Source organism: Fukomys damarensis, unplaced genomic scaffold (genome assembly GCF_012274545.1).
Source record: "Fukomys damarensis isolate Sample0158 unplaced genomic scaffold, DMR_v1.0_HiC HiC_scaffold_7, whole genome shotgun sequence".
In the NCBI taxonomy this organism is placed as follows: Eukaryota; Metazoa; Chordata; class Mammalia; order Rodentia; family Bathyergidae; genus Fukomys; species Fukomys damarensis.
This window is the reverse complement of record NW_022900919.1, coordinates 30,943,476-30,968,267: the sequence shown is the minus strand read 5'-3', so window position 1 is coordinate 30,968,267 and position 24,792 is coordinate 30,943,476. Positions and strand designations below refer to the sequence as shown.

Here is a 24,792-nt window from a genome sequence, read left to right as displayed (position 1 = left end):
AAAAAAAAAAAAAAAAAAAAAAAAGACACTACTAAAATGGTAAAGGCCAGTCACAGAGTGGGAGAAGATATTTTCAACATATACAACTGACAAGAGGTTCATATTTAAATTATGTAAACAACTATGAAAAAGACAGTGATACATATTAAGGATATACTCCTAAGTGAAATAAATAAGTCACACATGTGTAAATACCGAATAGTTTCTCTGGTGTGAAAAACTATAACAGTACATAAGATCCTAATGAGATAATTGACAATGTGAAATAGGAAGAAAAGGGCTAAAGGTGTAGGGAAAGTGGGAGGGGTAGACCAATAAACTTAATTTAAAAAAAAAAGAAAAAGACAGTCCAATTGAAAATGGACAAAATATTTGAATAGGCACTTAATTGCAAAAAGATACCACTATATGCATTCAAGAATGATTTAAAGGGTTCATTATACCAAGAGATGGGGAAGATGTAGAGCAGTTAGAATGAATGAGGATACAAAGAGGTGCAGCCACTTAGAAAGGCTGGTTAAAGATATTCATGAAAGTTAAACTTATGGGTACCTTATCCCCTAGCGATTCCACTAAATACTGTACATGCACCAGAAGCCACATGCAAGTATGCACATGAAAGCATAACAAAACCATAATTGTATCAAATAGTAAGGACCCTAAACAGTGAAATGGATAAATGGTGGCATATTAAGGCACTACAATATTCTCTATAATGATATTCATAAATTTATATCATAATTACTTTTCCATTACTGGGACAAAACACCCAACACTCACAAGTTACAGGAAAAGAGCCTTATTTTGGCCATGGTTTCAGTCCATGGTCAGCTGGCTCCAAGGCAGAAATGACATGGTGGAAGGGCATAGAAGAGGAGAGCAGTACACATCATGTCATGGTAGCCAGAAAAGAGAAAGCAAAGGGAGACTCTTCTAGGTCATAACCCCCACTAACCCATTTCTAACCAGGCTGCCCCTCCTAATAGCAAGTCAGCTATGAACTCATCAGTGGACTAATTTTGAGATGACTATAACACCCCTATGATTCAATCATGTTCCAAATATGTGAAACTTTTGAAGGATATTGTAGATTTAACCTATAACATTCTGCCCCTGCCCTCTAAAAGACTCTTTTCCAACCATTATGCAACCAAATTCTTAACATTTCCAACACTGATGAAAAGAGCTAAAGGTATAGGGGAAATGGGAAGGGTAGGGGAAAGGTAATAAGGGAAAAGAAAAAAAAATATGAGAAAATGAAAAAATGGAAATAAAGTACGTGTAAATAGGAAAAGGAGGAGAGGGTGAAGGGAAGGCAGGGATAAGGGGGAAAAATGAGAACCAAGACCTATCATGCAAAGATACAAGGTCCCAATGATGAATGTAACTGTATACCTAAAATGCACCAATAAATTCAATGAGGAAAAAAAAGTCTAAAACCAAAACCTCCTGAGATTCAAGGCAAACTGTTAGCTGTGAGCCCCTATAAAAATAACAAAGAAAGTTAAATACTGTTAACATACAATGGCATGTTCCCATTCCAAAAGGAAGACATAGAGGGATAGAAAGAATCTGAACCAAAGCCAGCAAAACCCAGCAGGACAAACATGTATAGAACCTGGGGTAGGTTGGGGTGAGATGTGAATGTCAAGGGTTTAGGTAGCCCTCACTCCTATGACATTGCCATTTATAGCACTTATGGCCTCTCTCTTGTGCTTTACTCACTGCCTGTGGCTTTCCTCAGCAGATATTCTATGTTCCTGATTACTTCAACGTTCCAAGGTATCCACCATATGTTTGGCTCTACTCTCATAGCTTCACACATGCTCCCTCTCTGGATCATACCCCCTAGCCTCCCAGACATTCTTCTGAAATCTCGATGGAAACCTCCCAGGCTCCACAACTCTTGCATTCTTCATGACTGTAAAACTGCCATCACATGGATGATGTCAAAGTCTTCAGCTCAAGAAGTAGGTAGACCCTCTTGGATCATAGCCGCAGAGGCCTGTGAGTGCCTAAATAGTTGAATGTTGTGAAATACTTCCTTTCTGACTAAACTGGAAAATTTACAAGTCATTTACTTTGCTGTTTACTCCTGATTTTTACTATAAGTCTAGCTAAAACCAAAAGTATCTGTGCAAAGCCAGAATGTTGGGTTGCTTCGAAATTTCCTCTGCCAGGTTAGTCTCAGTCTCCACAAAGTCTCAGGATATGAAGAAAATGTAGTCAAATTTTCTGCCAGAGTATAAAATACATGGCCAACTACCATGGACTCCGGGTCCTGGCCTTTATGATCTACATTTCTTTCAGTGTTCTGGTCTTTTGTGGTCTGACCAGAATCTCCCATCAAGCTCAGTAGATAGCATTCTAGAGCTTCTATAGCTAGTTTCTTCAAGTGTTTCCAAATTTCTCCCATGAACCACTTCCAACTGTTTCCAAACATGGTCAGGTAGAGTCACATCAATACTTTCACTTCTCTGACATCGATACCTGTCTTAATCAATTTCTCATCAGTGGGACAAAATATCTGACACCCAACATTTAAATGAAGAGAGGGTTATTTTGGCTCAGGGTTTCAGTTTGTAGTCAGCTGGCTGTAAGGCAGAAATGGCATGGCAGAAGGGCATAGCAGAGAAAAGGTTTCAGGTCATGGCAGCCAGCAAGCTGAGAGAAAAGGGAAGATGCAGGGAGAGAGATACACCTTTCCAGCTTACACCCCCACGACCTGTTTCTAACCTGGCCCCACCTCCTAACAGCAAATCATATATGAACTAATCAATAGATTAATCTGCTGATCATTATAGCATCCCCATAATCCAATTACCTTCCAAACACATGAGGCTTTTGGGGGACACTTTATATCTAAACCATAACAATTTCACAAATATATGTGCACTGAAAAATTCAATCACAAAGAGTGTATGATAATATGACATAGGATCACGTATTAAATGCAAAAATGAATGAAATTAATCCTGGTATTAAATTCTAGGTAATGGGTTATCTTCAGGGTAGAGTGCAGGATACCAGCTTGAAACTGCACTGAGCAGGCTATATTGAATTGGCTTATAAATTAGCTATTGATTAAATTAGGACTCTATCCTATGTCTATGTGATTTGCTAGATGAGCCTTTGGCTGGCATACAGAAACAGAACTCCCCACGCCAATAATCACAATTGAGGCCTCAATATTGGTGATATTGTGGTGCCTATGATAGCAAGATAACACTGCAGCTGAAGACTTTATGACACTTATACAGCCATCATCCCAGAACAAATGCTAGCTAAAGTAAACACAGGAATGCATTAATCATGACCTTTCACAGGAATGCACGGTTCCTCCCTTTTATAAGCCTGACCATGTCAGCGCCTTAGCCCCTACTGTTCCCTGCATTTGCCTTTACACCCCCTGCAATGTTGTGTGATTAATAAATAATGGCAAGTCTGGAGCCTTGTGGTCTTATCTTGCAGACATTAGATGTCCCAGTCCTCCATTTAAGTAAACCTTTTGTTTTATTTTGTATTCTCACCACACTCTCAGTAAGGTGGGGGGGGGTCACACAGCCCCTGAAAATAAAGAAGGATGTGAAATTGATGGACTAGGGTACAAAGGGGCTTCTGAAATACTGATAATGTCCTAAGTGTCAACCTGGGTGTTAGGTATACACACAAGACCCCATTGTAGTATAGTGATAACTCAGTTTGTGAACTTAATTCATTCCACAATTCCAGAAAAGATGACCATGTTCGTGTTTATTCAAGAAAAATGACTGCAGTCATATTTATCACCCAATGCAGAGTTCACAAACAAAGCCAAAATTTTGCCAAACACTTCTGTTTGTGAACCAAATTGTTCACAAACAAGTGTTCATGAACTGAGGTACCACTGTAATTAACTGAACCACACATTTATCATTGGTGCACTTTTCTGTAGGCATATTGTACCTCAGTAAAACATTTATTGTACATTTTCAATTAACTTTGTAAATGTCATGTTTCCTGCTGGACATAGCTAGCAGGGAGAATCAATGACCTAGAAGACATGGTCACTAAGAATATTTTATCTAATGAAGGAGGGCACAATGTGCAATATGATATGTTGAATAAAAAATTCAGAAAAAGAAAGTTTTCAAATTTTATGAAGATTATTATTTGTACAGAGATAACAAACTCACCCACCAAAAAGAAGGTACATTGGGACCAAGAGTGGGATTTACTGTTCTTCAACAAAGCAGTCTTAGAAAGGTGGATGAGACTTCCAGTATCTGTAGTGAGGAGGGTTCATGTGCAGATTTTACCAGTCTTATTAAGAGTCAGACAGACAGATGGATGCAGCAGTGAATCCGAATCCCCCCAGAAATCCCATAATTATTCACTGCCTTGCCTGTCTTTAGAATTTAGCCTTTCTTAAAGAAGAATATTCTGTATATTCTTTGTGTGTGTGTGTCTACCACCCAGCACATACCCCATCACATTTATTTGTATGGATTCAATGAATAAGTACCATCGGCATGATTCCTGGCGAGGGGCAGATCCAGACAAAAGCACTCTGCCTCCAGCCAGCACTAGCATGTCTGGGAGTACCCTGTGAGTCCCTTGTGATCAAGCACATGAAGTCTGTGTGCCCAGGTCTTGGGTTTGCAGAAGCACTCTGTAAGCAACCAGATCTGGTACAGCAAAGCTGCCAGAATCACTCGTTATTATAAGCAGTTTCCTCTGCCTATGATTTTAATAGCTGGAGGTCACCAACAGAAGCATCCTGATGCAGTTTTTGAGAATAATAATGCCTCAAATGTTTGGAGCACTATTCCTCTACAGCACTCAAAATGCTTCCCACTTGGTACTTTACAAGTGTTGATAGCACTTAGCTCTTCATGTTTCCTAGACACCAAAGAAACCAACTTAGGGTGAAAATCACCAGCATTGTAAATACACACAATGCGTGCTCCCAGAACGCTTGTTGAGCATTGTCCCACAGGCAATGAAAATGTACTTTCAAACACTCAACAAGATGAGAGTTCAACAGCAGACTTCAACCTAATTGTATCAATGAGAAGCCAACCAAAATAGTGCTGTAATGAGGAAGGATGTCATGTGCTATCTCCGTTGTCACTGCCTATCTCAGGGGCCCCATTGGACTGCAGCAGTGGCCTTCTTCGCCTACATATCCACACTATCCAGTTGAACTCTGTGATGACAAAATTGTTCTTTATCTACATGGCGCAATGTGGAAGCCATGAGCCAGATACGGCCAGTGAGTACCTGAAACGCAACTCAAGCAAATGAGAAACTGAATTTTTAAAAATTTACATTTTAAAAGTTGAAATAGTCACATACACTTCAGCTGCTGGGCTGAGAAGCAGAGCAGTAGATCCTGCACAGCGCATTTAAATGTTATCAGCACCAATGCTCAAAGGGGTGGGGCAAGGGGCAAAACTACCATAGTGGAAAGAGAGCCGTACAGAAACTGCAGGGGCTGCAGAAACATGAGCCAGCCACTCACACAGCTCTTTTTCATTTCTTCTTAAAAAAATAAGTTTGAAGTCTAAATGTTCTTATAATGCTAAACCTTTCTTAGAAAAAAAATGGTTAAAAACAAAATAAGTTGGAACCAAACCAGCACCCTCCCTGGCCTCATTCAGATGTGGGCCCCCAGTTTGTAGTCTTCACTTTAGGGACCTTCCTAAGAGCAAACGTGATTTGGTTTCACCTCTACTCCAGAACTGTTCTTCTTCACCTGTAATTAAAATCCAAACTCCCCTTCTGCCATTTAAGGCTCCCCTCAGTGTGACCTCCAGCTTTCTTCCCAGTACCCCAGGTCATGCACTGAGCTTGGGGACAGTCCCCACTTTGCCCTTCCAGAAGGGTTTTCCGTTTTCCCCAGCCTTTATGTAAAACTCAACTTTCCTTTGCCTGTGATGTTCACCATCTGTTTGACCACAGCATGCTCACCTCTTGTACTAGACAGCCCCTGGCAACAACCCTTGTATGACCCTGTTATAAGGACTGAGCTACACTCATTGCAGCTACTTCACGCATTTGTTGGTGTTCTATACCTTATTTTGTTCTACTGTGTCACTTTCTAGAGACCCACAAACAAGGACATTGTGTGTTCTGGGATGAATACTGTGTGTCTTTCTTGGGGAAAGACAAAAGAGTTAAATGAGCATCTTGTCTAAATCTTGGCCATGTGGAAGCACAGCCCTTGTATTTTCATAGCTCAAAATAGGAACTTACAAAAAAAATGTCATCTTAACCAACCATAAAGAAAATATCAAGACAACTTTTTCAATGTTGAACCACCACAGAAAAGGTGCATAAGAATGGTAGGTAATTTATACAGAGCAAAGAAGTAAAGAATAATTCTAGAGGGCAAATTATCCTTCCTGGTTTTAAAATATTTTTAACAAAAGATTATTTCTAATTTAAAAAGCAAGATTTTTATGTTGAAGGAAAAAGAAGAATGGTAGAAGAAAGAACAAATAATCAAGAATAGTTTCATTAGCCCCCAAATAACAATAATGTATGCACTGGAATCTTCTTTCTATATATTTTCTGTTTGTTTTTTGCCTGTAGCTGATATTCTATTTTAAAATTTTCATTACAGTAAGATAATTTTTCTTATTAGACATATAAACACAACTTTGCTTTTTATAATATTCCTTCAAGTGGATGTATAGTTAATGACTCCTCTTTGGTTGTTTATTTAAATTATTTATAATTTCAATTCCTATAAATAAACCCTGAGGAACAACTTTTTCCACACTTAGAATTATTTACTTAGAAATGATCTTAAGAAGTAGAATTCCTGGGGCAAAGAATTTTGAATATTTTACTGGCTCTGATACATAGCACTAACTTCATCACTTTTAGGTTGACACCACAGATCTGGGAGACAAAGTTAGTGAGAAGAAAAACACGAGCTGTGAATCAGCACAGGCCATCTTGCTCCTGTGCTCTTCTGGCCACCCAGCCCTTCACTATGTGATAAGATGGGCTAGCTATTTCACCCATCCCAACAAATTCACATTAAAAGTAGTGTTTCAGAAAATCTGCTAATTGCTTCTCCTCAGCAGACAGAGTTCTCCCTTCCAAAGTATGACTTATCATTTTATAAGTATTAGTTTCAGAGATAACACAGAAATATATTTTTCTTGTATAATATCTTGGAGTCTGACCACCTTTGGGAAGAAAGCGACAAAATAGTATGTGGAATTATATCCTGAACTCACTCTAGAAAAATTTTCCTACCATCAAATACAGAAAATGCTTCATCATCCCACTCCCCACCTCCTACCAGTCACCAGGTCCTGTGAGCCGAAGGAAACTGCTGTGCTGTAAAGGAGAAAGGAGAAGTGTGGTTGGAGCATGTGACACATCTAGCCACTTGCCATATTGTAGAACTCAATGTGCTGAAATTATTCATTTTTCAAAATATCATTGCAGAGAATATTACACTTTGCCATTTCCTTATTATATCCCAGAAAGGAGCCCATTTACAACTGGATGGCAAGGTCTTTTAAGTGCACTCCTCTGTAATGGTGCAAGTTCACAGTGCTACTTTACGTCATCACCAGCTCCAAAGGAAACAATTTCCTGTCCCTTTCATCATAGCTGTCATAAGGTAGCAGTAATAAGTGCTAAGAGCTATCACTTCTATGGCACAAAGAATATCCAGTACCCTTCTTCCAAGAATCTGACCACACTCCTGGAGGCTAACCAGAGCCCATGAACCAGTTGTCATTAATGCTCAAGCTCCTTAGCTTGATTTCTCTTGGAGTTGAGTTTTAAGTTGAATTTGCATTTATCTAGACAGTTGGCAACCGAATAGATTTTATGATTAAAAGTATAAAACAGTCTTCCATCAGACTAAATTTTTTACTTTATTTTTTTGTTGTATGGGATATTGCAGCACAAAACTGGCCCATTTCAGTTGTTGTAGGTTGAGATTTGCTTGAATAGGTTTTGTTCAGTAACAGTTAGACTACAAAAATGTGGGAAGCAGCTTCGGAGAAGTTCTTGAGACCTATGTGCTTTGGAATCCATCTTAATTGCTCAAAACTGTCAATAGTTTTTAAACAATTTGTCTTAGTTACTTTCTCATCCTGGGGACACAATATCTGCTATCTACAACTTAAGGGAGGAAAAGTTTATTTTGCCTCACATTTTCAGTCCACAGTTTCCGTCCAAGTAGAAACAGCATGGCTGAAGAGCCTGGGCAATGGAAAGATGCTTTCATCATGGCAGCCAGGAAGCAGAGAGAAAAGGGAAGAGCTGGAAGGGAGAGACTCCTTTCCAAATCATGGCTCTAGTGACCTGCTTCCCAGCAAGCCTGACCTCCCAACAGCACGTGAGTTCCATCACCTTCCAAACATCCTCCCTGTGAGTGCACAAGACTTTGGGGGACCTTCTTGAGCTAAACCATAACATGATCACAGCCATCACCAAAATCTTTTCCCATCCTTTTCAAATTTCTATTCCAATTTCTCATCTTCATCTTGGAAAATTCTATACAGGGTATTCACTCATTCTCTCTCAATACCAATTATTTTAGTTTTCTACTATTGCCACAACAAATTACCATCAAGTAACTTCAAACAACACAAGTTTGTTGTCTTATTATTCTGCAGGCTGGAAGTCCAATTGGCCTCACTGGGCAAAAATGAGTGTGTTTGTTTCTGGGAGGTTTGTTTTTCTTCTAAGGGAGATTCATTTCCTTGCCTGTCCAGGTTCTAAAGTCACGCACTTTCCTTGCTCCTGGCATCCTTCCTTCCTCCTTGCTTCTCCATCTCAAAGCCAGCAACCTCCTATCTCTCTGATGCTTCTTCCTACATCCCATTTCTTTCTGACCACAGTCAGTAAAGACTAATTTTATGTAATTAGAATGGGTTCCTTTAGGTAATCTCAGAAAAATATCCCCATATCAACATTCTTAACATTAATGTCATCTGGAAAACCCCCCTTTCCATGTGTTACTCAACTTTCCATCAGTATAACAAATACCTGATGAATATCTGTAAGGATCAAACCATAAAGAGAAAAGGTTTATTTTGGCTTTGGAGCAGGATCACTAACCACTTGCATGTCATAGTGTGTATGTCTGCACACGCGTGGGCACATGCCCATGTAAGTGTGTGTGGGTTTGTAATTGTATGCAAAAGAGTGTCTCCATAACTACTTAACCTCATTATTTTTAGGCTTCTTGTGAAGCACCATCATGGGAATGCATGGTGAAACAACACTGCTTACCTCCTCATGAGCCAAGGAGCAAAACAGAGGGAAAAAAAAAGGGATGAGGATCTCACCATCCCCTTCAAGGGCACATTCCCAATGACCTAAAGATCTCCCCAAACACATAAAAGTTCTACTACCTCCATAGCACCACCCTGGGGACCACATGGGTCTTTACCAGATGAACCTTGGGGACACTTGAAATCCAAACTGTAACATGGTGACATGCTCACAGATTCCTTGAGACTCTTTATTGATATTTTGGGGGGCCATGATTCTTCCTAATAATTTTTTATTATACCCCCTTTACTCATGTCTCTATCCCCTTAAACACCCAGACAACTGTCCTTCATCTCAAAACTTAGTTGCTCAAGCATCATCTGATCATAAAACATTCCCTGCTTAGTGTAAGTGGAAGTCTTCTCTCCTCTGTGTCCCTTTAGCATCTACCTGCCCTAAATCCTTTAGTAATAGCCATTTTAGGTACTTTTCAACTCTACATCCTTTAATTCTCCAATTCACCTCTATTAGCCCTCAAACTTTATAAAGAATGATTATACACATTTACAAAGACCCCAAACTCTGAACTGTACATTTTTAGAGCCTCATAATATTTAGAAATTATAACTGCTTAATTGATCAAAATTACTCACTGCTAAGTATATAATTTGCACTCCAACCTAAAACAAAAAGACAAAGATAGTTGGTGGTAACTTGGAAAATATTTTCTTCAAGTCAAGGGACATCACAGGAGAGAGTGACACACTACTTTAAGCATGTAAGCCAGCAGAGTACTGTAGTTTTCTGCAGATAACAAAAGCCCCTTCCCAACTTGCAGGGAGGGACCAGGACCACCTTCCCTAAAGCCTCAGATTCTTCAGACTCTTCTGGCAAATGGAACCTTCACATGTCTTCCCTCCATCCCATACTTCTTCGTAATCATGGCCTCGTTACATTATAAAGACCCCAAGTTAAGTTTGCTATCCTACAGAAAGAGTCTTGCTCTTGATCAAGGTTACAAAATACTTTAGGCAATGGAAAACAAACAAAGTGATTAGGAAGGGCCTGAAATAATTAGCTGAAGCAATGCAGCAACACAAGGCAAATCTTTTTGAAAGTACCCAAAAATGACGTGGTCTGGGCTCTCGAGAACCAGCAAATCCCTGGCAAGAGTGGAGGTGGGGAAAATTCTAAGTGCTCCTGTCTCTCAGCTTCATTCTTCTGCTTGGTTTTAATGGGAAAGCTCTGAATGCCTAATGCATGTTGTCAGCTAAAGTGTACTTTCCCTTGGGAAGGAGGCGATCCTGCCTAAGAACAGAAAGGCTGTGTTCTGTGTACACAGGACTTGGTAGGGAAGAGCATACAGTGCTGGTTCTATAGAGCTTCAGTGGCTAGATCAAGAATCTAGTCAGAAGAAATAGGAAGTTGAGTTCAGTGATAGGAAGACATTTTCAAAAGTGAGAACTGTCCTTCAATCAAGAGGACTACCTCTGGAGAGGTTATTGTGCGTATGACTGTTGCGCCAGGGGTGGTGGATGACTCAGTGATGTTTCTAGGCCTTGATGATAGATCAACGCTTTTGAAGGGAAGGTATATACCCCTGACCCTAAGAGGCTGGAAAGCACAGGCCTGGGGTAACTCATGGGCACCTGATCTGAGTTCAGAGACAATGACGGAGCCCTCCTGTATTTTCAAAGGAATAGGGGTGTGATTGAGAAGCTGTAAAGACCGCCATGCTGGGGTTGGAGTGCCATGGCTGGGCTGTCAATGTGCTGCACAAAGTGAAGCTACCACCAAAGAACAGAGCCTTAAAGGGGAAATTAGCACCCATGGTAAGGGAAAAAGACTTTTCTGGTACAACTCCCACACTCTCTTAGAGGGTATCAGCTAATAGATCTGGCCAACCAGGAGATGGATGTGGAAGTAAAGAAGATGGAATTAGGGGTCCAGCAGAAAGCCATCCTGTTTAAGGCAGCATAAAGGGCTGGGATATAGCTCAGTGGCACAGTGCTTACTTGGTACCACAAAGAATTAAACACACACATACACACACACACACACACACACACACACACACAAAACAACAAAATTAATTCAAGAGAAACCTGGATGATAAAAGTCATGCAATCATATGGGATGCACTGGGAAAAAATTTCCAAATAAGCTTTCTCCCCCCAGCAGCTCTTTAAAATGATTTTCCTTAATACAGTTTTTCCTAAGGAAAGATGTTACACCTTTCAGTGAAACGTAGGCTGATTATCTACAGCTTGCATATCAGTGTGTGTGTGTGTGTGTATGTGTGTGCGTAAGACAGTGCTGTAAACTGTAAATATTCAATAAACATCATATAACACTGTTATTACATTCATCCCGAGGGGAAAATGGGCACAACTGCAAATATTCCAATTAAATTACTTGTAGTTAGGGATCCTACTCACTCTCTTTGACATATACGGTTTCATAGACAGATAATAAAAATATTTGTCCTCTTTTATCTCCAAAACACAAAGTATGTCATTGCAGGCTGGCCCTGTGATTTCCAGGGCAGAGACAGAGGGGCTGGGGGAGAAAGAGAAGAAAATATTTTTGGCGTGACAATTCTTCATGGATGTGGCTGTGACTAAAGACCCTCTCTCTTCTTAGTCCCCAACTCTGAGTGGCCAGTATGTTCTCTAGAGCTCAGAACCATTCAGTTAAATAAGCTGAAGTAGCACCTGCATTTATTGCTTTTCTATTTGATGATGAATATACATACTGCTAGCCTACAACTTTCTCTTAGAATTTTTACTGTGATCAAAAGACCAGGAAAATGACCTAGCACAGAGCAGGCCAAAGGGACACGCGTGCACGTGTGCGTGTGTGTGCACATACACATTTTACTGATGCTTGAGCCAAACCTCTGTTTGACCTTTCCCCAAGGAAGGAGAGAGCCCTGGGAATGCTGAATGAGAAATGATATGCCAGTGACTATTCCCATTGGTATGTTGGTGAATACCATCAATTTTCTGGGATGGGGTAGAAGAGGGTCCTGGTTTGTAGCCTCTGCCAATTTCTGTGATGTGACTACTTCAACCATGATCAATTCCAAGCTACCAATGGCTCATGAAAGTCCTTAAAATTTAACAATCAACTCCTGTGAGCCAGAAATGAATTGGCTTGCATTACCGAATCTATTCTGATTTGCCTGTGGCAAAAGAAAATGTAACCCTTGGTTGCCTGAGTGTCTTCTCTCTTTCTTTAAAAAATATCCTTTTTCCCTCATGATCCCTGCATATGCAAGAATCAGCCCAAGACCTTATCCAGGAGAAACAGTCACTTAGGGCTCAGACCAACAGTCAGACAGCCTGTGAAAACATACCCAGGGCTTCCTCTTGCTAATTCCTTTTCACTTATTAAGCAAATGTTCCACATATGGCCATGCTACAGTTTGCCTGGTAGCTATAGTTGCAAATATACTCTCAAATCTCATGGCACAAAATCCATGTATTTGAGACTTTTTTTTTAACCAGAGCACAGAGGGATAACTTTAGAATATATCTCTGGGGTGGAGGGGCAGGGCACATATGGAACACGGAAGGAAGACACAGCCTCACCTGCCTCTACCTTTTGGTTTGTCCAGGGTGTGTGTTTTTAAAATGTAATTAATTTCCTTTTGCAGAAGGAGGCTTCTGCAACTTCCTCTTTTCAACAGATATGGGGAGAATAGAGACAGAGGGGATCTGTAGAAATAACTATTGCAGTTAACAGCCTTTGGATCCTGATGCAAAAGGAAAGTTTGTTTTTCAAACTGGGCACAAATGCTGTATTATTTGGGATCAGTATTCTTATCTTTATATTAAAATTGGGGAGAAGGTTATTGGGCTAAGCCCTCACTGAGAGGGCTATAATGTACTTTTTTTTTTGGCTATTTCTACTTTTTAAAGCTATGCCCATCTTGCTCCTGAGCGATGCAAAGGGAAGTTTGAGAAAGGTAGGGCAGTGACCTCATTTGCTCATAGCTATTGATCGACTTTAGCTCATCTTCTAATTTCTCCAGTGTCCTCAGAGGAGTCAGGGATGGGAACATGGCCTTTCAGTCCAGGAGGCTTGCGCTCAAATCACTAATCTCATACCTAAAATGTCACTTGAGCTCCAAATTACTTTTATATATGTTGATGGACATGGGGCATCAGACTTGAAAAGAAGCATTAAAGGAATTATTAAGCAAGAGAATTTACCTGACACATTTCCCACAGTGACAGTTGTGTAAACCATACTTAAGCCAAGCAAAGCATTTGGGGTTATTCCCACCTGGTAGCCAGAATTTGTTTTGAAGATGCCTTGAATCTGATGCATCAAACCGCTGTAGTTCTTCTCCCTTAGTATGTTTTTAAGGAGGCAAAACAGATGCCCGTTGAACATTAACCCCACTCCCCTAAAGAAATTACATACCAGACCAAAAGGATGCAGGCAAAAAAAAAAAACTGAAAGAAAAGAGAACATACCACTATTAACATTTCTTTGTAAAATCTTCACAGAGTATATACTCAAGAAAAGTACCTTAAAGTTTTAATAAATCCAGAAGTGGAGCTATCAGAAACAAAAAAATCAGGAATCTTCACTTGTATGAGACCAAACTCTGTCTTTATGGATAGGTTTTGAGCTGCTACAGGCACCACTTCCTGCTGTCCACACCGTGGGCACTGTGCTTCTGGCCAGCTCGGCGGCCTTCTGATTAATCCCCAAAGAAAAGAAAAGAAAAGAAAAAAAAATTTATCTTTGGAACCACTTCGTCACCGCTTCCCTTTTGAAAGTTTTATCAAAGCAAACAAAACAAAGGCACTTCTGTTTCATCACATTGAAAGTTATCTGAACCGCCCCCCCCCAAAAAAAAAGGGAAAAGAAAAAAAGAAATACATCATGGCTTGTATTTATAGGTCCTTGTAAAATGACCCAGCTCTTCAGTGCACCTTTATCCCTCACTGCTGCCAGCTGAGAAATGTTGCTCCGGCCAGTGCAGGCTTCTCATTTTCCCCAGAATGCACCTAAATTCCTTTTAGAGTTCACACTGTGGTCCCCCATCTCATGGGAAAGGCTCTTCTTCTGAGTGCCTGGTGCCTGACACTTGGGTCACCTCGGACGCTCGGTTGAACCCGTCCCACCATGTAGGAAGCCCTCATTCTTTTCCTTGGCTGTACCTCACCCCATCCCACACAGTTCTTCGCCCCTGGGATCTCACCTGCAGCCAGTCCCCCTCATTTTCCAGTCAAGCTGTAAGAATCCTGGAACAGGAAGTAGAGCCTTCTTCATTCAGCTGTATTTTTTTATTTCTGAGAGCTTAGCAAAAATGCGGATTCATCAGAAATGCTCAGCAAATGTTCCTGCTGTGGGGAGACGAAAACACCAAGAATCAGCGAGGTCGAAAACTCTGCTCAAAGATGGAAAGTTAATAAAGGCCAGGCCAGTACTCAAATCCATATTCTTTAACTCACAGGTCTTAGCCCTGTGAAGCATGAGATTTATTTTTAGATTTCTCAAAACTCAATGAATTAGTCCTGCGTTGGTTCAGGCATTTTAAACTGTTGTTTCTACCTCTCATAAGGACCACAAATTTCACCTGTTGTAGGCAAAATGGCTCACCTCTCAATCACATGTGGGAGTCCCCAGAAAGGGTGTTGATCCCAAGAGTTATGAATACATTTTCTTATCCCATTTTATGGACTATATAAAGTGAGTTGAGACTTTAAGTATAAGAATAACCACAGAATTTCAAGCAAACCTGGTAAAATGATAAGTGCTTGTGGGATGAATGAATGATGAGAGGATGTCTCAGGAGAACAACTGATGAACTTAGAAATTATACCGTTTATATCCTACTGTCTCTGTTTTTCTACAAGGCCAAGGTAAAGAGGTGTTCTGCCCCCTCTGGGAGAAATTGTACTTAGTCATTTCCACTAACGATGCCATGGAAAGTTCCCTCTTCTAGAAAAGGAATATGCTCTCTCGTTCATCATACTCAGGGCCTTGCAAAACATGCAGCTCTCGAGTTATTTTGGGAACAGGAGCTGAATCTTATGACTTTGGGAGGCATTGCTACACCTTCTTGGCTTATTGCAAGAGGGACTGGTTTGTAGTAGAGTGGGCCTGAGCCTCGTGGCTTCAATATCCATGGGTCACACAACCTTGAGCAAGTTACTTAACATCTCTGGGTAGCAGGTCTCCCCCTGTAAGTGGGGAATGATAACAACTCCTGCAATATGGTAACGATTACAGACAATGCTCACAAGGAGCCTGGTTCCTAGAGCCTGTGCAGAAACTGGTGTTACTACAGACAGTCCCCAACTTAGGATGGTTCCACTTAATGATTTTTTTTCAACTTTATAATAGTGCCAAAGTGATATGAATTCTATAGAAAACTTTGAATTTGGAAATTTGATCTTTTCTTGAGCTAGTGATAGCACAACAGATGCATCAATTTATTTATGGAAGGACTGTGTCCCACTTCTAGTGGACATTCATTGAATACACATGGTCTGCTGAACACCCTAGTTTAGCCATATAGCATGCTCAGTGTCAGCTGTTTCCTCTCCTAATCTCATAACTAATGAGGAGCTGTGGTTCCTGCCACTCACCAGCACTGTGAGTGAGTAGTCACTCCCATAAGTTGATGCATCTGTTGTGCTGCAAGTTAATACTCTATCTTGCCAAGCCTGGGCAAGAAAGATTGCTGCCTGGGCTTAGGATAGGGTAAAGATCCCTCCTCTCTGTACAGCTGTGCTGGTCATGGTGCTCAGAAGTTGGCCCAGGGCACAGGAGTTCTCTGGCTGCCAAGTGAGGAATCTGGGCAATTTTCTGCCTACCAACCTCTGAAAAGCGCCAGAGGTGTCCCAGTCTTAGCCCATTCTTTGGGGCCTCTTGCCCTTACACCCAGGATCACCTTTGAGTCTCGTGTACTTAATCTTAAGATATCTGTTTCAACTTTGGGAATTGAAAATGGACAGAGCTCAACTTTTCAGACTGCAAATAAAAAGCAAATTGAACACATTTGCAGACTCTAAATAGACTGTGTGTAACAACCAAGCCACCTCTAATTAAGTCTAAAATGATGATCTCCTATGAGCAGTGCTTTATTGATTATACTAAGCTCAGTACTAATCAATCATTCCAGCTAAGATTTCTGTTGCAGCCTGGAGCTGATGGGCCAGGCCTCATAATGACTTTATGGGATGTATATAAATGCTCAGATTGCAAGTTGGGAGGTTTACTAAGCACAGTGATTTCTCTCAGATATCTTTGATGGACAAGGCTGTGTCCCAAAGAGGCCCAGCTTGTCGAAACAGCCAAATCCTTACCTCAGACTCTCTGGCTGCCTGGACTCAAAGGGAAGAAAACTCAAAATAGTCTCTACTCAAGTTCCACAAAAGCTCTCAGCTTTTCCAGGTTGGCAAGTGAATGATCTATAACTGTATAATAAGCCAATGACAATCTAGTGACAGAGCTCAACAACCATTTATTTAGCTCATAATTCTGGAGGCTGGCAATTTGGGCTGAGGTCAGTTGGCTGATTCTTCTCAGCTGGGTGTACTCATTCATCTGAAGTCAGCTGTGAGGCCAGTTGGTAGTCCCCCAATTTAGCATGTCCTCTGTTGAAACAGTTCATCCCTTCTCCATGTATCTGTACTCGTCCAGCAAGCTAGCCCTGGTTTATTAATAAGGCTGCTCAGGAAGGCCCCAAGAGCCACTAGAAGAGTAAGTGCAAAAGCTCAAGCACTTTTCAAATCATGGTTTTTATCACATTTTGCTCTGGTCTTGCTGGTCAAAGCAAGTCCTGTGACCAAACCCTGTGTCTGGGGGAAGGAAACTACCAAAACCCAGGATATAATGAGGCTCAGATGTGTCAGGGCCAATTACTACAACAATCTAATGTGATTGCTGACTCCAGTTTTCTAAAATAGTTTAAATATACCCCTACTCTAATTTTAGCTACTTTTTGTAACATAGGGATTTTGTAATGAAAGATACACATACTGTTTCATTACAAAACTACCATCTCTTGGTTGTCTATTATATACCAAGCATCATTGGAAGTATTTTATATATGTTATATGATCCATACACTAACTCTAGGTTGCTTTGGTTCCATAAATGGCAGAGCTGCTATTTGAACCCAGTTTTACCTGAGACCAAATTTCAGGCTCTTCACATTCTACTAAACAACTACTTTTTCCTATAAACCAATAATTATTTTTTAATGACTTGGCAGATTCTTTTCAGTTATGAGGCATCAGATAATTCATTAAAAATGGTAATTACTATACATACATTGCCCCTGGCACACAGGTCTCCTTCAAGAGAAGTTTCTTCCTCAAGGGTGTGGGAAGCCCAATAGTGAATCCAATACAAAGGTACCGCTGCTCTGACTTAGGCATCTGAATCAGTGGAGCAGGTGGGCATGGGAGAGTCTTGGAGACCAGGACAGCTGTGAGCATTCTCTGGTGGCCCTTAAATGCTGTAGGCTTGCCTGAGGGTACAGCAGCCACTCTGCAAATAGGGAAAAGAGTCCTTTTTCACTTTTCCAGATGTCAAAACCAGCCTCCTGATGCTTCTCTGCCTCACACAGAAAATTCAAGAGAGCGAACAACAAACTATCGATTGAATATGTCCTGCAAATTTCATGTTTGAGAAATGTATCCCCCAAAGTGTTGATGGTATTCGAGAAATGGGACCTTGGGGAAGTGACTGGTCATGATTAATCCACTTGTGGATTAATGCCTTTGGGTTTTTTCAAATTTTATTTTTATTAATCCATGCTTGCAGTACATAATGATTACATTCATGGCTGGGAATTGGTGCATGTGCATAACACATCTCAATTCTATTTTTCCCCTTCCTCACCACCTTCCTCCCTTGTTTTTAATAAGCATCAAATTTATTTATTTATCTTATAAGTCCTTACAAAGTTAATTATCACACGTGTAGATTAACAGCCAGACTAAAAGGCACAAAAAATTATATAAAAAAATGTAAACAATTATACTAAATCAAGGTGTACTTTTAAAAATATCATCCACAATGAACTGCAATTACTCTTCTCTCTCTTTCCTGTTGTCTTTGTTATAAAAGCAACGTCTCCCTGGCTCCCTTACTCTGTTTCTTTCACCATGTGATGCCTTCCGCCATGTTATGGTGCAGCAGGATGCATCATAACCACGTGCCAAGCAGATAATGGCACAATGCTCTTTGACTCAGCCTCCAGAACTGTGAGCCCAAAGAAACCTTTCTTTATTAATTACGCAGCCTCTGATATTATGTTCTGGCAACATAAAGTAAACTAAAACACTGTAATTGCTAAAAGAGCTCAGAAGGTGAAGTGGTGTCACGTGGGCATCTTAGATGAGAAGTCCAACAGCAAGAACCTCAGATCTTTAGCTGCCTGGTTTCATCTTGCACCAAGGCCACTCTAAAGTGGATCCTTTGGATGTCCTCTCTTTTCTGTCTGTCCCAGCCCTGTCCTAGAAGTGGCATGAAAAGTTCTAAGGCACAGATTTTTACTGAGAGTCTGGAGAGTCAGATCAGCTATATCTGTAGGAAATGAGCAGGACCTAGAAGCAGAACAAGTTCACTGCCTTAATTCAGTGAACTGACAAGGAGACTTTGACCAGCGCATTACAGCATGTGTGGTGTTTGACTTACAGTGTCTGGTACTTTTATTACAGCCCTGGAAGGAAAATCAAGAACCACCTACCTTTGTTCTGCAGATGAAAGTGCTGAGTTCATTGGATAATTTGCCCCAAACAATTCAGTGATGGGCAGCTTGGACACAAGACACTCCCATTTCTGGCATTATGGTTTATTTTTGTTTTTCATTAAATTTTCTCTTGTGTTTGGCCCTTCTTGGATAACCTGATTCTTAAATAATTGGAGGTTTCTCTTTGGGCTGCACATTTGGCTCAGTGGCTCCATGCCCACATCATAAGTACAAGGTCCCAAGTTTAATCCGTGGTACAAAAAAAAAAAAAAAAAATGGAGGAAACGTGTGTTTCTATAATTCTAAGAGTGGCATCATCTGTCCTGGAAGCCACAAACAGGACTCCAAAAATGACTCCTGCTATAGCTTACTGTGACTGGCATGAGACATAGGAGAATCAATAACCACTCACTTCTATTTTCACAAGTACATCTGGATGTCTGTCAAAGAATTACTTATTGAGCAAACTGGCCTGAAGGAAAGATTCAATGAGACATGTTTAGGGTGTCATTGACTTATTCCCCAGGCTATCAAGTTCTGTCACTCAAAAGCTCTAGATTTCTCCCCTGTGTGTAGGATTACTTATTTATTTATTTATTTATTTATTATTTTTGTTAGGGGGGATCGAACTCAGGACCTTGCACTTGCATGGCAGGTGGCAGCACCAGTGAGCTAAATCCCCAGCCCAGCAGGATTATTGCCACATTCTTTGACATGGGCCTTAGAGCCATTGCTATTTCTTATGTAGCTGTGTTTCATATTCCCTACATCCTCACCTTCACAAATTCCCCCAGGTCCCCTTTGTTTGTGATGCACTTCCCATTTAGAATTTCCTAGATTCCTCTCTTAGGGAAATCCTATCTGTTCTCACAATTCAACTCAGAAAAACATTTTTCTTTCTTACTTCCCTAACCAGTCAGTGGCAATGCTATCAGTCACATAGTTTGGGTAAAAATCCCTGGAATCCTCATTGATTCTTTCTCTCAGAACCCACATCCAAGGCCGGGTGTGGTGGTGCACGCCTATAATCCCAGCACTTGGGAGGCTGAGGCAGGGGGATTGCTGTGAGTTCAAAACAAGCCTGGGCTACATTGTGAGTTCCAGGTCAGTCTCAACTACATAGTGACACCCTGTCTCAAAAAACAAAAAACAAAACAAAACAAAACAAAACAAAACAAAACAAAAAACCAAAAAAAAAAAAAACCACAACACAAACCTACATCCAGTTCTTCATGAAACCCTGTGCCTGGACCTGGTGACTTAGACACATTCACCACCATGGTCAATCTGTATCTACTCCAAACACAGTGGCCTCTAAGGATTTAGTATTTGATAGGGTTACATACTGTAGTTTGAGGTCCAGGTTGCACATCTTTAATCTGAAAATCCAAACCCTAAAACTTTTGGACTGCCAACATGACTCCACAATTGGAAGACTCCACTCTTTATCTCATGTGATACATCACTCAAAACACAGGTACACTAAGAATATTGTCAAAATTTCCCTCCAGGCTATGTGTATAAAATGTACATGAAACATAAATGAATTTCATGTTTAAATTTGGTTCCCACCCCCATGATTCTTTATTATACAATATAAATATTTCAAAAAGCCAAAATCTGAAGCACTTCTAGTCCCAAGAATTTTAGATAACGAATATTCCACCTATAGTTATTTTTACTGCCCTGATGTACTCATATATATTTTTGTATGGTAATGATACCACTTCATGAGTGAATGGCATTTTGCCGTTTATATTTTTATCTTCACATATTTTCTCTTGCCATTTACAGATGAAAAAGGAGCTTAAAGAGGTTCCCTGTCATAGCCAAAGATGCCTATCTCCCAGGTGGGAGAGCCAAAGAGAACTTTGGGTCCCAAGTTCATTACCTTATGTCCAGCAGTCCCTCATTAAACAGTCACTGTAAATGTATATTTACCTTTCCAAATGAGAGCATGGGAAGGTTTGGAGGGCCCATTATGTGAAAAAGATTTGGACTCTGAATCTACTCAGGTATATCACCTCAAAGTGTGCAGCACAGCAATCTATTAATTTAATTAGCAAGGTGACCAACCCAGATATTGTCCAGCTATTTCTCTACTTCTCCCTCAAAAGGAGCTGAAGAATTATAAAAAAGAATGTTCATAATAGTTCCAAACTGAAAACAATCCAAATTCCATAAGCATGGGAACAGATAAATAAACTGAGGTACAATTATTTATGCTGTAGTGCATGTGTTAATTGTGGCATAATTTGTTCATCATGGTGGAATCTTGCCAAGCAAGAATAATAAATATAAATGAAGACTCTCACATATAATGACGTGGGTAATTTCACACAGGTGAGCTTGAGTAAAAACAACAGCAACAACAACAACAAAAAACAAAGTAATCAGTTTGTGTGGTTCTGCTTACATGAAGTTAAAGAAGAGGAAAAAAACAAATGCATTGTGACAGATGTCAAAATAGTGGTTACCTCTGGAAGGGTGGGAAAGGTTATTATTGATTATGAAGGGGTACAAGGGAGTACTTTGAGGTATCAGGAATAGTTTATGTGAAAATTCAGTGAAGTATAGCCATAAGCCAAACCTGATCCACTATCTATGCATGTAACATATATATTTATGTATAAAAACTTCCATCAGGTTATGTATCTCCAATTACTTTTCTGCACCTGAAACAAGGAAGGACCCATGGATGAAAAAGAGGGAAAAAAATGAAAAAAGGCCGACAGCAAATCATCTATAAAGGTCACGTCATGTACCAAATGAAAACAGATACTTAGTGAGTGATAATGCTGTCTTGAGTTATAAGGGAGAAAGAAGAGAGAAGAAATGTTAGTTTCTGATGGGCTCATTGAAACAAGGTGTTTCAACATTCTGGAAGTGATAGACACACTGGTGGTGTGACTTGAGTTTGAATCCTTATAACTACTTCCTAGATGTGCAACCTTAAGCAAGTTACTTCCAAATCTCCAGCCATCAATTTCCTATCTGAAAATCGATATACTAATGATACATACCTCAGTGGGTTCTTACAAGAATTGGAGTGCTTAGAACAGTACTTGGGGAGAAAAATCTCAGTAAGGTATAATGTGGATAATCTTGCTAGAAAAATTAATAGATTCACATTCACAGATTTCAACAGCATCATAAGAGAATGGAGGTTTCCTTAAGCCCACAAAAGACGCAGTTCTTGCTGTGAAGGCATCACAAAGGCATGGCAAGCCCTAGCTGGCTCCAAAGCTCCAAGAACACTCAAGGCTAGCAAGCATCCCCCTTACCTAGAAGGCAAAAATCAACAGTCCTGAGGTGTCCTCTGCCAACCAAATGGCAAAGTGACATCTAATTACACAGGTGTCCGTGCTAACTTGCTAGATGATGAGATCTAGGGAGTAATGCAGGGACTGTACTGAAGGGCATCTGCTCTAAGATGACACCTGTGCTACACCTGGGCCATGTTCTTGTGTGGCAGCTGCCCCAAGTGTGGAGATGAAGGCAGTAGAGCCCAGAGCAGCAATACCAAGACTAGGGCAGCTGGGATGGTAACTCCTTGTATTCATTAATCTCTACTGCCTTCAGGGAGTGTTTGTCACCTGCTGTGTGGCACAGCTGGCCTCCCCAGAGGTTCACTGTTTGTAACAACCAGGGGTAGCCATGCACCAGACATCTGGGAAGACACCAGCCCAGTCTCCACCAGACTGGTGGAATGATATATTCCCTGGTGTCAGCACACAGACTTACTCCACACCTTGCTGGGGAAGCCAAGAGCAGATGCTTGCTGGTAACAACTCATCCAGGAGATGTATGTTTCATGCCCTAGCATTGGGAAAATCGTGAGGGAGGTGGGCCACATGGTACACCCCACAAAAGACCTCACAGGAATCTGGCTAAGGCCCCTGAATCAGATGCTATGGAGGGCCTGGGAATCAGAGGAATTATTGCCCAACTACAGGAGGGACTGGAGGAAAATTTGTAATTTTCCCATGAAAGAAAAAAATAGTCTCTTTCTTTCTATTTCTCCAACAGGAAGACAAACTAGATCCCTTAATCTTTTCTCAAACTTTCTTCATATCAAGAAGCAGAGATCAGACAAAATGTATCACCTTGAAAACATATTTTTTTTCTAAATAATGATCATCATTCTTATTCTATCTTGGCTTTCAGGCTTTCTATAAGAGTCATTGGCTTCTCATGCACCTATTTCTAACCTGAAGTTGTTAGCAGAATTCCTTTCCTTGTGGCCACAAAACAAAGCTGTTGGCCAAAGGACACCCTCAGCTCCACCCTCAGCTCCTCAGCTTCCTGCAGTTTTTTTGCCATGTGGCTTGCTTCAAAGGCCAGGCCATACCACACAGCATGGAAACTGGCCTCTTCAAAACTAGTAACAGAGATTGTTAGTTATACCTCAATCCAGCTAAATAAAATAATATTTGAATCTGAAAAAAGAGGGTTAGATTTGATCCTCACTGCCTACACACACACACACACACACGCACGCACACATACACACATAAAATGTCTATAAGCAGAATATCTTTCTATGTAATAAAACATTATCAGGAAAATATCTAGTCACTTTGACATCTCCTATGGTCAAAATAAAGTCACAGCAGTGGCAAAGTTTTTGTAAACTGTTGACTACAGTCACAGGCACCATCCACATTCAAGAAGAAAGGATGAAACAAAAACATGAACAGTAACTAGGAAGCATGAAATTGTGGTGCCACCTTAAAGACTGTTAGGAGGCACACCTTCTCCCGCCCCAGCCGCCATCGCTCCAGTGCCAGGAAGGTAGCCGTGCAGGTGCCCCTGAACTCCCATAACTCCCCTTAACCCCCTCCCCCACGCTCTCAGACCTCCTGACTGTGCCAGTCTTTCGACCCACTCTGCAGAGGCAGAGGTGGTCATCAAGGGTATTTTTTTAAAGATACACACTTTAGATTCAAATACACAAATCAATTGAATGACAAACAGCAGCAAAAAAGATGACAAACTTTTAGTCAGACTAACCAGAATAAATCAAGAATATTCATATTACTAACATCAAGAATGCAAGAGGTAGCATTAAAACCCAACTTAAGAAGTACAAAAAGGATTTATACATCAAGAAATTAGAAAGCCTAGTTGAAACAGACAAATTCCTGGAGAGGTACAGACTCTCAAAATGGGCTCAAGAATGCAAATGAAAGTTGAATAGACATAGAGCAAATAAAATGATTGAACTCTGTCAAAAGAAAAGTAACAGCTTCACTAGTAAATTCCATCCACCTCTTAAAGAACTAATAGCAATCTTCTAAAACCTCTTCTGAAATAAATAAGAGGAAATATCTCAAAATTCATTCTATAAGGCCAGTATTACACTGATACTGACCCAAACAAAGATATCATGACAAATGTAAACTGAGGGCTAACACCTCTGTGAATATAAATGCAAAACTCTTCAACAAAATCCTGCAAACAGGATCCAGCAACATGTATAAAGGATTATACACCATTTATTCCAGAATGCAAGATTTCATAAGATCACATGAACATCTCCAGAGTAAATCTACATAGTAACAATGAACAGACCAAAAATCAATTTAATGAGAATGGCAACAAAATAATGAGATATTTAAGAATAAATTTACTAAAGAAAATGCAAGACTTGTACACTGAAAATATCACTGAAATAAAATAAAATAAAGAGCTAAATAAATGAGAAGATATCCTATGCTCATGGATAAGAAGAATCATTATTGCTAACACGGCAATATTCTCTAAATGATCTACAAATTCGGTGCAATCTCTATGAGAAGCAGAGTTGACCAAAAATTAACAAACTGACTCTA

The 24,792-nt window shown here is 40.3% G+C and overlaps 1 protein-coding gene across 2 annotated transcripts in view; it reads right to left on the bottom strand.

The window, feature by feature from the left end:
• The window catches only part of Kif16b (kinesin family member 16B), a 486,842-nt gene that overhangs the window by 52,545 nt on the left and 409,505 nt on the right, over positions 1-24,792 (bottom strand). For both annotated transcript variants that reach the window (XM_010634116.2, XM_033761168.1), the window contains 2 exons: positions 14,450-14,594; positions 13,771-13,941 (listed from right to left, as the gene is read on the bottom strand). The gene's annotated coding sequence lies outside the window, so the exon portion shown is untranslated. The remainder of the gene's footprint in view (positions 1-13,770; positions 13,942-14,449; positions 14,595-24,792) is intronic.